Here is a 13,635-nt window from a genome sequence, read left to right as displayed (position 1 = left end):
GAAAATAAGCTTAGTCATTACCACCTACAAATTCAAGTGTATACATCTTATGATAATGAGCACTGACATCTCATGCAATTACATTCATGACACATTGAGATTACACCAATCACCTTTTATTATACTGTACAAGAACAGTCTGCTTTACTCCTGTGGTGGTTGCTGTCCTCTGCCACGTCCAATACCACCTCTCTGCAACATAAAGTTGGTATGTTTTCGGTCCTTGAAGATCTCTATTGGGCTACAATATCGCACGGCACCCATCCTTGATTCAAATGCTTGGAAAACTATTTACTTACGAATTGGAACTCAGTAGCTGCACCAGCACCTGCTTCAGCCTTCTTGTCTGCACCAGCTAAAAGGACATTTGATCATCAGACAAGTAAAGAATTAGGTAACTTTCATTCAATTTACCATGTGTTGCAATGTAGGTCAGCCACCATGGAAAATATTGGTATTGGCCCAATGTTTCCATATTGGTACATGCTTATCGAACATAACAGGCGATTTGGGTACTCACGTGGTGCAAAAAAAATTTCTGTAGTTGTCTCTGTCTCCTCTTTCACGGTTAAACCTGGCTGGCCTCTCAGCTCTCTCACCCTCCATACCTGAAACAGGAGGACATTTTACACCACTCATCTCCATACAACTGGCATAACACCTGCAATGTTCACCACAATACATCCATGAAGGAAACATGCTAAGTATAGGAATCAGTCAACCCTGTAATACTGATTGGCAGTAAACTCAGCAAAAAAATAACCGTCCTCTCATTGTCAACTGTGTTGATTTTCAGCCAACTTAACGTGTAAATATTTGTATGAACATAAGATTCAACAACAGAAATAAACTGAGTTCCACAGACATGTAAATAACAGAAATTGAATAATGTGTCCCTGAACAAAAGGGGGATCAAAAGTAAGTCAGTATCTGGTGTGGCCACCAGCTGCATTAAGTACTGCAGTGCATCTCCTCCTCATGGACTGCACCAGATTAGCCAGTTCTTGCTGTGAGATGTTACCCCACCAAAGCACCTGCAAGTTCCCGGACATTTATGGCCCTAGCCCTCACCCTCAGATCCAACAGGTCCCAGACATGCTCAATGGGATTGAGATTGGGCTCTTCGCTGGCTATGGCAGAACACTGACATCCCTATCTTGCAGAAAATCACACACAGAACGAGCAGTATGGCTGGTGGCATTGTCATGCTGGAGGGTCGTGTCAGGATGAACCTGCAGAAAGGCTACCACATGAGGGTGTCTTCCCTGTAACGCACAGTGTTGAGATTGCCTGCAATGACAACAAGCTCAGTCCGATGATGCTGTGACACCGCCCCTAGACCATGACAGACCCTCCACCTCCAAATTGATCCCGCTCCAGAGTACAGGCCTTGGTATAACGCTCATTCCTTCAACGATAAATGTAAATCCGACCATCACCCCTGGTGAGACAAACCCGCAAATCGTCAGTGAAGAGCACTTTTTGCCAGTCCTGGTGGTGGTGGGTTTGTGCCCATAAGCAACGTTGTTGCCGGTGATGTCTGGTGAGGACCTGCCTTACAACAGGCCTACAAGCCCTCAGTCCAGCCTCTCTCAACCTATTGCGGACAGTCTGAGCACTGAAATCAAATCAAATTTTATTGGTCACATACACATGGTTAGCAGATGTTAATGCAAGTGTAGCGAAATGCTTGTGCTTCTAGTTCCGACCGTGCAGTAATATCTAACAAGTAATCTAACAATTTCACAACTACCTTATACACACACCTGTAAAGGAATGAATAAGAATATGTACATATAAATATATGGATGAACGATGGCTGAACAGCATGGCAAGATGCAGTAGATGGTATAGAGTAATTGTCCCTAGAATTTCTTAGCAAACAGCTGGAGGCAGGGCTTTCTCCTATTGAGCTCCATTTTTATGGAATGGTCTGCCTACCCATGTGAGAGACGCAAACTCGGTCTCAACCTTTAAGTCTTTACTGAAGACTTATCTCTTCAGTGGGTCATATGATTGAGTGTAGTCTGGCCCAGGAGTGTAAAGGTGAACGGAAAGGCTCTGGAGCAACGAACCGCCCTTGCTGTCTCTGCCTGGCTGGTTCCCCTCTTTCCACTGGGATTCTCTGCCTCTAACCCTATTACAGGGGCTGAGTCACTGGCTTACTGGTGCTCTTTCATGCCATCCTAGGAGGGGTGCGTCACTGATGTGATCTTCCTGTTTGGGTTGGCGCCCCCCCCTTGGGTTGTGCCGTGGCGGAGATCTTTGTGGGCTATACTCGGTCTTGTCTCAGGATGGTAAGTTGGTGGTTGAAGATATCCCTCTAGTGGTGTGGGGGCTGTGCTTTGGCAAAGTGGGTGGGGTTATATCCTTCCTGTTTGGCCCTGTCTGGGGGTATCATCGGATGGGGCCACAGTATCTCCTGACTCCTCCCGTCTCAGCCTCCAGTATTTATGCTGCAGTAGTTTGTGTCGGGGGGCTAGGGTCAGTTTGTTATATCTGGAGTACTTCTCCTGTCTTATCCGGTGTCTTGTGTGAATTTAAGTATGCTCTCTCTAATTCTCTCTCTCTTTCTTTCTCTCTCGGAGGACCTGAGCCCTAGGACCATGCCTCAGGACTACCTGGCATGAAGACTCCTTGCTGTCCCCAGTCCACCTGGCTGTGCTGCTGCTCCAGTTTCAACTGTTCTGCCTGCGGCTATGGAATCCTGGCCTGTTCACCGGATGTGCTACCTGTCCCAGACCTATGATCATTTGAACATCTTGGCCATGTTCTGTTATAATCTCCACCCGGCACAGCCAGAAGAGGACTGGCCACCCCTCATAGCCTGGTTCCTCTCTAGGTTTCTTCCTAGGTTTCGGCCTTTCTAGGGAGTATTTCCTAGCCACCGTGCTTCTACACCTGCATTGCTTGCTGTATGGGGTTTTAGGCTGGGTTTCTGTACAGCACTTTGAGATATCAGCTGATGTACGAAGGGCTATATAAATATTTATTTTATTTACCTTTATTTAACCAGGTAGGCAAGTTGAGAACAAGTTCTCATTTACAATTGCGACCTGGCCAAGATAAAGCAAAGCAGTTCGTCAGATACAACGACACATAGTTACACATGGAGTAAAACAAACATACAGTCAATAATACAGTATAAACAAGTCTATATACAATGTGAGCAAATGAGGTGAGAAGGGAGGTAAAGGCAAAAAAGGCCATGGTGGCAAAGTAAATACAATATAGCAAGTAAAACACTGGAATGGTAGTTTTGCAATGGAAGAATGTGCAAAGTAGAAATAAAAATAATGGGGTGCAAAGGAGCAAAATAAATAAATAAATAAAAATTAAATACAGTTGGGAAAGAGGTAGTTGTTTGGGCTAAATTATAGGTGGGCTATGTACAGGTGCAGTAATATGTGAGCTGCTCTGACAGTTGGTGCTTAAAGCTAGTGAGGGAGATAAGTGTTTCCAGTTTCAGAGATTTTTGTAGTTCGTTCCAGTCATTGGCAGCAGAGAACTGGAAGGAGAGGCGGCCAAAGAAAGAATTGGTTTTGGGGGTGACTAGAGAGATATACCTGCTGGAGCGTGTGCTACAGGTGGGAGATGCTATGGTGACCAGCGAGCTGAGATAAGAGGGGACTTTACCTAGCAGGGTCTTGTAGATGACATGGAGCCAGTGGGTTTGGCGACGAGTATGAAGCGAGGGCCAGCCAACGAGAGCGTACAGGTCGCAATGGTGGGTAGTATATGGGGCTTTGGTGACAAAACGGATTGCACTGTGATAGACTGCATCCAATTTGTTGAGTAGGGTATTGGAGGCTATTTTGTAAATGACATCGCCAAAGTCAAGGATTGGTAGGATGGTCAGTTTTACAAGGGTATGTTTGGCAGCATGAGTGAAGGATGCTTTGTTGCGAAATAGGAAGCCAATTCTAGATTTAACTTTGGATTGGAGATGTTTGATATGGGTCTGGAAGGAGAGTTTACAGTCTAACCAGACACCTAAGTATTTGTAGTTGTCCACGTATTCTAAGTCAGCCGTCCAGAGTAGTGATGTTGGACAGGCAGGCAGGTGCAGGTAGCGATCGGTTGAAGAGCATGCATTTAGTTTTACTTGTATTTAAGAGCAATTGGAGGCCACGGAAGGAGAGTTGTATGACATTGAAGCTTGCCTGGAGGGTTGTTAACAGTGTCCAAAGAAGGGCCGGAAGTATACAGAATGGTGTCGTCTGCGTAGAGGTGGATCGGAGACTCACCAGCAGCAAGAGCGACCTCATTGATGTATACAGAGAAGAGAGTCGGTCCAAGAATTGAACCCTGTGGCACCCCCATAGAGACTGCCAGAGGTCCGGACAGCAGACCCTCCGATTTGACACACTGAACTCTATCAGAGAAGTAGTTGGTGAACCAGACGAGGCAATCATTTGAGAAACCAAGGCTGTCGAGTCTGCCGATGAGGATGTGGTGATTGACAGAGTCGAAAGCCTTGGCCAGATCAATGAATACGGCTGCACAGTAATGTTTCTTATCGATGGCGGTTAAGATATCGTTTAGGACCTTGAGCGTGGCTGAGGTGCACCCATGACCAGCTCTGAAACCAGATTGCATAGCAGAGAAGGTATGGTGAGATTCGAAATGGTCGGTAATCTGTTTGTTGACTTGGCTTTCGAAGACCTTAGAAAGGCACGGTAGGATAGATATAGGTCTGTAGCAGTTTGGGTCAAGAGTGTCCCCCTTTGAAGAGGGGGATGACCGCAGCTGCTTTCCAATCTTTGGGAATCTCAGACGACACGAAAGAGAGGTTGAACAGGCTAGTAATAGGGGTGGCAACAATTTCGGCAGATAATTTTAGAAAGAAAGGGTCCAGATTGTCTAGCCCGGCTGATTTGTAGGGATCCAGATTTTGCAGCTCTTTCAGAACATCAGCTGAATGGATTTGGGAGAAGGAGAAATGGGGAAGGCTTGGGCGAGTTGCTGTTGGGGGTGCAGTGCTGTTGACCGGGGTAGGAGTAGCCAGGTGGAAAGCATGGCCAGCCGTAGAAAAATGCTTATTGAAATTCTCAATTATGGTGGATTTATCAGTGGTGACAGTGTTTCCTATCTTCAGTGCAGTGGGCAGCTGGGAGGAGGTGTTCTTATTCTCCATGGACTTTACAGTGTCCCAGAACTTTTTGAGTTAGTGTTGCAGGAAGCAAATTTCTGCTTGAAAAAGCTAGCCTTGGCTTTTCTAACTGCCTGTGTATAATGGTTTCTAGCTTCCCTGAACAGCTGCATATCACGGGGGCTGTTCGATGCTAATGCAGAACGCCATAGGATGTTTTTGTGTTGGTTAAGGGCAGTCAGGTCTGGGGAGAACCAAGGGCTATATCTGTTCCTGGTTCTAAATTTCTTGAATGGGGCATGTTTATTTAAATAATTTGTTTAAATAAATTTGATTTGAGTACAGTATATACATATGAGATGAGTAATGTAGGGTATGTAAACATTATATAAAGTGTCATTGTTTGAAGTGACTAGTGATACATTTATTACATCCAATTTTTAAATATTAAAGAGGATAAAGATTTGAGTCAGTATGTTGACAGCAGCCACTCAATGTTAGTGATTGCTGTTTAACAGTCTGATGGCCTTGAGATAGAAGCTGTTTTTCAGTCTCTCCGTCCCAGCTTTGATGCACCTGTAATGACCTCGCCTTCTGGATGATAGTGGGGTGAACAGGCAGTGGCTCCTGTGGTTGTTGTCGTTGATGTTTTTTTGGCCTTCCTGTGACATCGGGTGGTATAAGTGTCCTGGAGGGCAGGTAGTTTGCCCCCGGTGATGTGTTGTGCAGACCTCACTACCCTCTGGAGAGCCTTACGCTTGTGGGCGGAGCAGTTGCCGGATGTCACGCCCTGGTCAAAGTATTTTGTGTTCATCTTTATGTATTTGGTCAGGCCAGGGTGTGGCATGGGGTTTTTGTAATTGTGGTGTGTTTGTCTTGGGGTTTTGGTGGTGGTATTGGGATTGTAGCTTAGTGGGTTGTCTAGCAAAGTCTATGGCTGTCTGGAGTGGTTCTCAATCAGAGGCAGATGCTTATCGTTGTCTCTGATTGGGAACCATATTTAGGCAGCCATATTCTTTGAGTTTGTCGTGGGTGATTGTCCTTAGTGTCCTATGTGTACTCGTTGTTAGTTTGCACCAGATAGGCTGTTTCGGTTTCGTTTATTGTTTTTTGTAAGTTCGTGTTTTTGTTATATTAAACATGGATCGCAATCGACACGCTGCAGTTTGGTCCGACTCTCTTTCATCACCACTAGAAAACCGTTACAGAATCACCCACCACCAACGGACCAAGCGGCGTGTCAACAGGCAGGAGCAGCCGAAAAGGAGATGCTCACCAAGGATTTCTGGTCATGGGAGGAGATCTTCGACGGGAGAGGACCCTGGGCTAAACCAGGGAGTGTAGCCGCCCAAAGGAGCAACAGGAGAAGAGGCAACAGAGGCAGCAGCAGCAGGAGCAGCAGCAGCTACAGTGGGAGAGGTTGCACCACCTGGAGTTATGGACATGGGAGGAGGAATTGGACGGTAAAGGACCCTGGAATGAGCCTGGAGATTATTGTCGCCCCAAAGCCGAGCTGGAGGCAGCAAAAGCAGAGAGGCGGCATTATGAGGAGCTAGCACGGCAGAGCGGATGGAAGCCCGAGAGTCAGCCCCAAAAATTTCTTGGGGGGCTTACAGGGAGTATGGCTATGCCAGGTAGGAGACCTGCGCAAACTCCCTGTGCTTACCGGGGGCTGGAGAGACCGGGCAGGCACCGTGTTATGCTGTGGAGCGCACGGTGTCTCCAGTGCGGGTGCACAGCCCGGTTCGGTATATTCCAGCTCCGCGTATCGGCCGGGCTAGATTGAGCGTCGAGCCAAATGCCATGAAGCCGGCTCTACGCATCTGGTCCCCAGTGCGTCTCCTTGGGCCGGCTTACATGGCACCAGCCTTGCGCTCGGTGTCTCCGGTTCGCCTGCATAGCCCAGTGCAGGCTATTCCACCTCGCCGCACTGGCAGGGCAACCGGGAGCATTCAACCAGGTAAGGTTGGGCAGGCTCGGTGCTCAAGAGCTCCAGTGCGCCTGCACGGTCCGGTCTATCCAGTACCACCTCCACACCCCAGCCCTCCGGTAGCAGCTCCCCGCACCAGGCTTCCTGTGCGTGTCCTCGGTCCAGTACCACCAGTACCAGCACCACGCATCAGGCCTACAGTGCGCCTCGCCTCTCCAGCGCTGTCGGAGCCTTTCTCCTCTCCTGCGCTGCCGAAGTCTCCCGCCTATCTAGCGCTGTCGGAGCTTTCCTCATCTCCAGCGCTGCCGGAGTCTCCCGCCTGTTCAGCGCAGCCAGAGCTGCCAGTCTGCATGAAGCAGCCAGAGCTGTCAGTCTACATGAAGCAGCCCGCGCTGCCAGTCTGCATGAAGCAGCCAGTCTACATGGAGCAGCCAGAGCTGTCAGTCTGCATGGAGCAGCCAGAGCTGTCAGTCTGCATGGAGCAGCCAGAGCTGTCAGTCCGCATGGAGCAGCCAGAGCTGTCAGTCCGCATGGAGCAGCCAGAGCTGTCAGTCCGCATGGAGCAGCCAGAGCTGTCAGTCCGCATGGAGCAGCCAGAGCTGTCAGTCTACATGAAGCAGCCCGAGCTGCCAGTCTGCATGAAGCAGTCAGTCTACATGGAGCAGCCAGAGCTGTCAGTCCGCATGGAGCAGCCAGAGCTGTCAGTCTACATGAAGCAGCCCGAGCTGCCAGTCTGCATGAAGCAGCCAGTCTACATGGAGCAGCCAGAGCTGTCAGTCTGCATGAAGCAGCCAGAGATGTCAGTCTGCATAGAGCAGCCAGTCTGCATGGAGCAGCCAGTCTGCATGGAGCTGCCAGTCTGCATGGAGCTGCCAGTCTGCACGGAGCTGCCAGTCTGCACGGAGCTGTCAGTCTGCACGGAGCTGTCAGTCTGCACGGAGCTGTCAGTCTGTAAGGAGCTGCCAGTCTGCAAGGAGCTGCCAGTCAGCACGGAGCCGCCAGAGCGGTCAGTCTGTAAGAAGCCGCCAGAGCTGTCAGCCTATATGGGGCAGCTAGTGCCGCCAGTCTGCCCAGCGCCGCCAGTGCCCCCAGTCTGCCCAGCGCCGCCAGTCTGTCCAGCGTCGCCAGTCTGCCCAGCGTCGCCAGTCTGCCCAGCGTCGCCAGTCTGCCCAGCACCGCCAGTCTGCCCAGCGCCGCCAGTCTGCCCAGCGTCGCCAGTCTGCCCAGCGCCGCCAGTCTGCCCAGCGCCGCCAGTCTGCCCAGCGCCGCCAGTCTGCCCAGCATCGCCAGTCTGCCCAGCGCCGCCAGTCTGCCCAGCGCCGCCAGATCTGCCAGTCTGCCCAGCGCCGCCAGATCTGCCAGTCAGCCAGACTCTTCCAGATCTGCCAGTCAACCAGACTCTTCCAGATCTGCCAGTCAGCCAGACTCTTCCAGATCTGCCAGTCAGCCAGACCCTTCCAGATCTGCCAGTCAACCAGACTCTTCCAGATCTGCCAGTCAACCAGACTCTTCCAGATCTGCCAGTCAACCAGACTCTTCCAGATCTGCCAGTCAGCCAGGATCTGCCAGTCAGCCAGGATCTGCCAGTCAGCCAGGATCTGCTGAGACCACCAGCCAGCCAGGAGCTGGTAGATCTATTTACCGGCCTGAGCTTCCTCTCACTCCTGAGCTTCCTCTCACTCCTGAGCTTCCTCTCACTCCTGAGCTTCCTCTCACTCCTGAGCTTCCTCTCACTCCTGAGCTTCCTCTCACTCCTGAGCTTCCTCTCACTCCTGAGCTTTCTCTCACTCCTGAGCTTTCTCTCACTCCCGAGCTTCCCCTCAGTCCCGAGCTGCCTCGGTCCCGAGCTGTCCTTCAGTCCCGATCTGCTCCTCAGTCCAGTGGGGTTCTGGGTGAGGACTACTAGGCCATGGTCGGCGGCGGGTGGACTATCCAGGGACGAAGGGAGAGGGGACTAAGACATTAAAGGAGTGGGGTCCACGTCCCCGCGCCGGAGCCGCCACCATGGACAGACGCCCACCCGGACCCTCCCTATTGTTTTGAGGTGCGTTCGGGAGTCCGCACCTTAGGGGGTTCTGTCACGCCCTGGTCAAAGTATTTTGTGTTCATCTTTATGTATTTGGTCAGGCCAGGGTGTGGCATGGGGTTTTTGTAATTGTGGTGTGTTTGTCTTGGGGTTTTGGTGGTGGTATTGGGATTGTAGCTTAGTGGGTTGTCTAGCAAAGTCTATGGCTGTCTGGAGTGGTTCTCAATCAGAGGCAGATGCTTATCGTTGTCTCTGATTGGGAACCATATTTAGGCAGCCATATTCTTTGAGTTTGTCGTGGGTGATTGTCCTTAGTGTCCTATGTGTACTCGTTGTTAGTTTGCACCAGATAGGCTGTTTCGGTTTCGTTTATTGTTTTTTGTAAGTTCGTGTTTTTTGTTATATTAAACATGGATCGCAATCGACACGCTGCAGTTTGGTCCGACTCTCTTTCATCACCACTAGAAAACCGTTACACCGGACTAGGCTGTGATACAGCCAGACAGGATGCTCTCGATTGTGCATCTGTAAAAGTTTGAGTGTTCTTGGTGACAAGCCACATTTTTTCAGCCTCCTGAGGTTGAAGAGGCGCTGTTGTGCCTTCTTCACCATGCTGTCTGTGTGGGTGGACCATTTCAGTTCGTCTGTGATGTGTACACCGAGGAACTTAGAACTTTCCACCTTCTCCACTACTGTCCCGTCGATGTGGATAGGGGGTGCTCCCTCTGCTGTTTCCTGAAGTCCATGATCACCTCCTTTGTTTTGTTGACATTGAGTTTGAGATTCATTTCCTGACACCACACTCCGAGGGCCCTCACCTCCTCCCTGTAGGCCGTCTCATCGTTGTTGTTAATCAAGCCTACCACTGTAGTGTCGTCTGCAAACTTGATGATTGAGTTGGAGGCATGCATAGCCGCGCAGTCATGGGTGAACAGGGAGTACAGGAGAGTGCTGAGAACGCACCCTTGTGGGGCCCCAGTGTTGAGGATCAGCGGGGTGGAGATGTTTCCTACCCTCACCACCTGGGGGCTTCCCGTCAAAGTCCAGGACCCAGTTGCACAGGTCGGGGTCGAGACCCAGGGTCTATGGTGTTAAATGCTGAGCTGTAGTCGATGAACAGCATTCTTACATAGGTATTCCTCTTGTCCAGGTGGGTTAGGGCAGTGTGATTGGAATTGTGTCATCTGTGTACCTATTGGGGAGGTAAGCAAATTGGAGTGGGTCTAGGGTGTCAGGTAGGGTGGAGGTGATATGATCATTGACTAGTCTCTCAAATCACTTCATGATGATGGAAGTGAGTGCTACGGGGCGATAGTCGTTTAGCTCAGTTACCTTTAGCTTTCTTGGGAACAGGAACAATGGTGGCCCTCTTGAAGCATGTGGGAACATGCTTTAGGCCTGGGCCTAGCGGTGTCAGGGCGCATCTGGCGACGCAGAGTGGCAGGAACAATCTCTGGGGGCAGATGCAGGAAGTCCCTCAGGTACTGGATGCCCTCATTGGTCAGGTACCAGTAGAAGTGGCGCCAGGCAAACTGCTCCTTCACATACCCAGTTGACTTCAAAGACTGCAGAGGGAGGGTCACATTCAGTTGGACATTTTTCCAACTAACCAGTATAATTTTTTACAGCTACATTACTGGGTGTCAAAGACAAATTTCCCCGTAGGGATAATAAAGTTGATCCTATCCTGGTTTCACTCTCAATCACGTGACACTATATGAGGCACCAGAATAGAGTACAAAATCTAACCTGCATGGCCTTCATACCGTGAAGGTTGGGCACATTCTTATCGGCCAGCTCCGGGTGCTTAGCCAGATGCACATCCTTTTTTTGCCACCATTACTCCCTCCTTGAAGAGGAGCTCGTAGATGGCTATACGATTCTTCTTGGGCATCAGCATCTGGAGGGGCGGAGAAAAACATGGCCGTCAGCTGTTTAACAGACCGCTCAAGTTAACGTTACATGCAAGAAAGGTCAACAGGCATCAGCTGTGCCGTTGAGACTTCCTCCATGGCGTGTAAAGATAATGGTCATACGGCAGCTAAAGATACTTGGAATGCTGGCTACCTCAACTGAATTGACCCACTGGGTAAATCAAATACATTTCTGATTCTGGGTGTGTATTCAAAAATTCAGGACATGTAGTTAGTTAGCTGACTAAACTACACAGCGAAGGACGTTTCTGATGACTCCAACAGTGGAGCAGAGACCAGGCTTTGTGGAATTTTTCTCCAACTACATCGATTTGCCCAATGTCAATACTTTCATAATTACGCATTTTGTATCACCTACCATGTTTGTCCTCTGAAGCAGCTTGCTGAAATCCATACTTTTTCAATAAACAATAAAATACAACTGACTGTTTGCTCATTTCTGTTACTTTGAGATGACAACTCTGCTCAAATGCCAATTGAATCTCAACAAGGACAGTCTGTTGTGGTTCATGAACGTTTATTGAAAAAGTATGGATTTCAGCTAATAAAGGCATGCAACTACAGAGAACAAATATCTGTACAAGGTTTATTAAGCGTTCCATAATTACTTTTTAAATATTGACCTTGGGCGAATCATGTAGTCAGAAGATTCCACAAAGCCTGCTGCCTGGTCTCTGCGCCACTCCGTTGGAGTCATCGGGAACTTCCTTCACCATGAGTGAGTTCAGTCCGCTAGTAGTGAGCTAACCAACACTAACTAGCCGGCAGCAAACACTTCTAACCTAAAATGGACCACAAAGAGATTAACCAAATATGGTAGAAAGGTTGAACACTTGTCAGTGTCTCTAAATCATGGCAAGTATGACTAGTTAGCTAACTGGTAGTTACAAGTTAACTACTCGCTTTGCTAACGTTACCCAACTAACAGTTAGCTACCTACATAATGCCTGGGTCCCTCTGGGGGCAGTGCACTACACTTTTTTAAAACATCGGACACAATGTTTAAGGCATACACCGGGATATAGGCGATAAAGTTACAATGAGCTAGTTATAAAGCCAAGACTATGCTAAATTGTATTATTGTATCAGTGGAACGAATACAGCAGGGCAAGCCAACTAACTAGCAGCCGCCATGCATAGTTATAGGTAGTGCCGCTAACGCTTAGGTATTCGTAGAAACAGTCATAATAAGGGCCAAAAAAATAACATTTTTAAAAAAATGTTAGACTGTTTCAAGAAGCACAATTTAGACAGCACTTTCAGTTATGACAACGCCATGTCTCATGATGTTTGGGATCATACAGAATGATTAAAGTAAGCTGTTTTTATACCTTGAATGCGTGTTTTGAGACCGGAGCCGAGAGACCGACGCATGCGTATTGATGTGATTTTATGCAGTACAGCCATGATAAATTAAAACATCCCTGATTATCGAACTGTCAATTCATAATTCAATATTAATATGTTTTTGTGCAAGTATGCCTATGGCATTTTGTTTGAGTGTTATGGTTGTCTATATTTTACATTTATTTTTCAGCCAGGTACAGGGGAGGGAGGGAGGGAGCAAGGGATACTGAGTGCTGTGGTGACGTCACATCAGCAGCACTCATGATTAGGCTACATTTCATAGGAAATTCATTATGTAATGTACTTTATGATACTAGCAAATATTGTGAGTGGACAACCGGAATACCAGCCTGATCAGCTTTTGCCAAGGCATTGATAGGCTAAAGAAGATGGCCCATCACCCCAGCCTTTAGTGCCTTCAGAAAGTATTCACACCCCTTGGCTTTTTCCACATTTTGTTGTGTCACATAGTGGGATTAAAATGGATTTCATTGTAATTTTTTTTACAATGAGCTACACAAAATACTCTGTAATGTCAGTAGAAGACATTCTGAGATTTGTACAAAAAAGTATGAAAAATAAAACACAATGTCTTGATTAGATAAGTATTTAACCCCATGAGTGAATACATGTTAGAACCCCCTTTGGCAGCAAATACAGCTGTGAGTCTCAAAGAGCTTTAATTTCCTCACACATTATTATTATTTTTTAAATTCTTCAAGCTCTGTCAAGTTGGTTGTTGATCATGGCTAAACAGCCATTTTCAAGTCTTGCCATATATTTTCAAGCCGATTTAGTCAAAACTCTAACTTGGCCACTCGAACATTCAATGTCGTCTTGGTAAGCAATTCCAGTGTATATTTAGCCTTGTGTTTTAGGTTATTGTCTTGCTGAAAGGTAAGTTTGTCTCCCAGTGTCTGTTGGAAAGCAGACTGAACCAGGTTTTCCTCAAGGATTTTGCCTCTGCTTAGCTCTATTCCGTTTCTTTTTATCATAAAAACTCCTTAGTCCTTTCTGATGACAAGCATACCCATAACATGATGCAGCCAACACCCTGCTTTAAAATATGAAGAGTGGTACTTAGTGATGTGTTGTGTTTGATTTGGCCCAAAGATAACACTTTGCTTTCAGGACATAAAGTTAATTACTTTGCAAACATTTTGGCAGTTTGACTTAGTGCCTTGTTGCAAACAGGATTCATGTTTTGGAATATTTGTATTCTGTAGAGGCTTCCTTCTTTTTACTCTGTCAATTAACTTAGTGTTGTGGAGTAACTACAGTGTTGTTGACCCCATCTTCAGTTTTC

At 47.9% G+C, this 13,635-nt stretch overlaps 1 pseudogene; it reads right to left on the bottom strand.

Moving 5' to 3' along the window:
- Positions 1-100: 100 nt before the first annotated feature.
- On the bottom strand, positions 101-11,895 carry LOC112216131 (annotated as a pseudogene).
- Between the last annotated feature and the right edge of the window lie 1,740 nt (positions 11,896-13,635).

This window comes from Oncorhynchus tshawytscha, linkage group LG16 (assembly GCF_018296145.1).
Source record: "Oncorhynchus tshawytscha isolate Ot180627B linkage group LG16, Otsh_v2.0, whole genome shotgun sequence".
Classification (NCBI taxonomy): Eukaryota; Metazoa; Chordata; class Actinopteri; order Salmoniformes; family Salmonidae; genus Oncorhynchus; species Oncorhynchus tshawytscha.
Note: the sequence above shows the minus strand (reverse complement) of the source record. Positions and strands in the feature narration are given on the sequence as shown.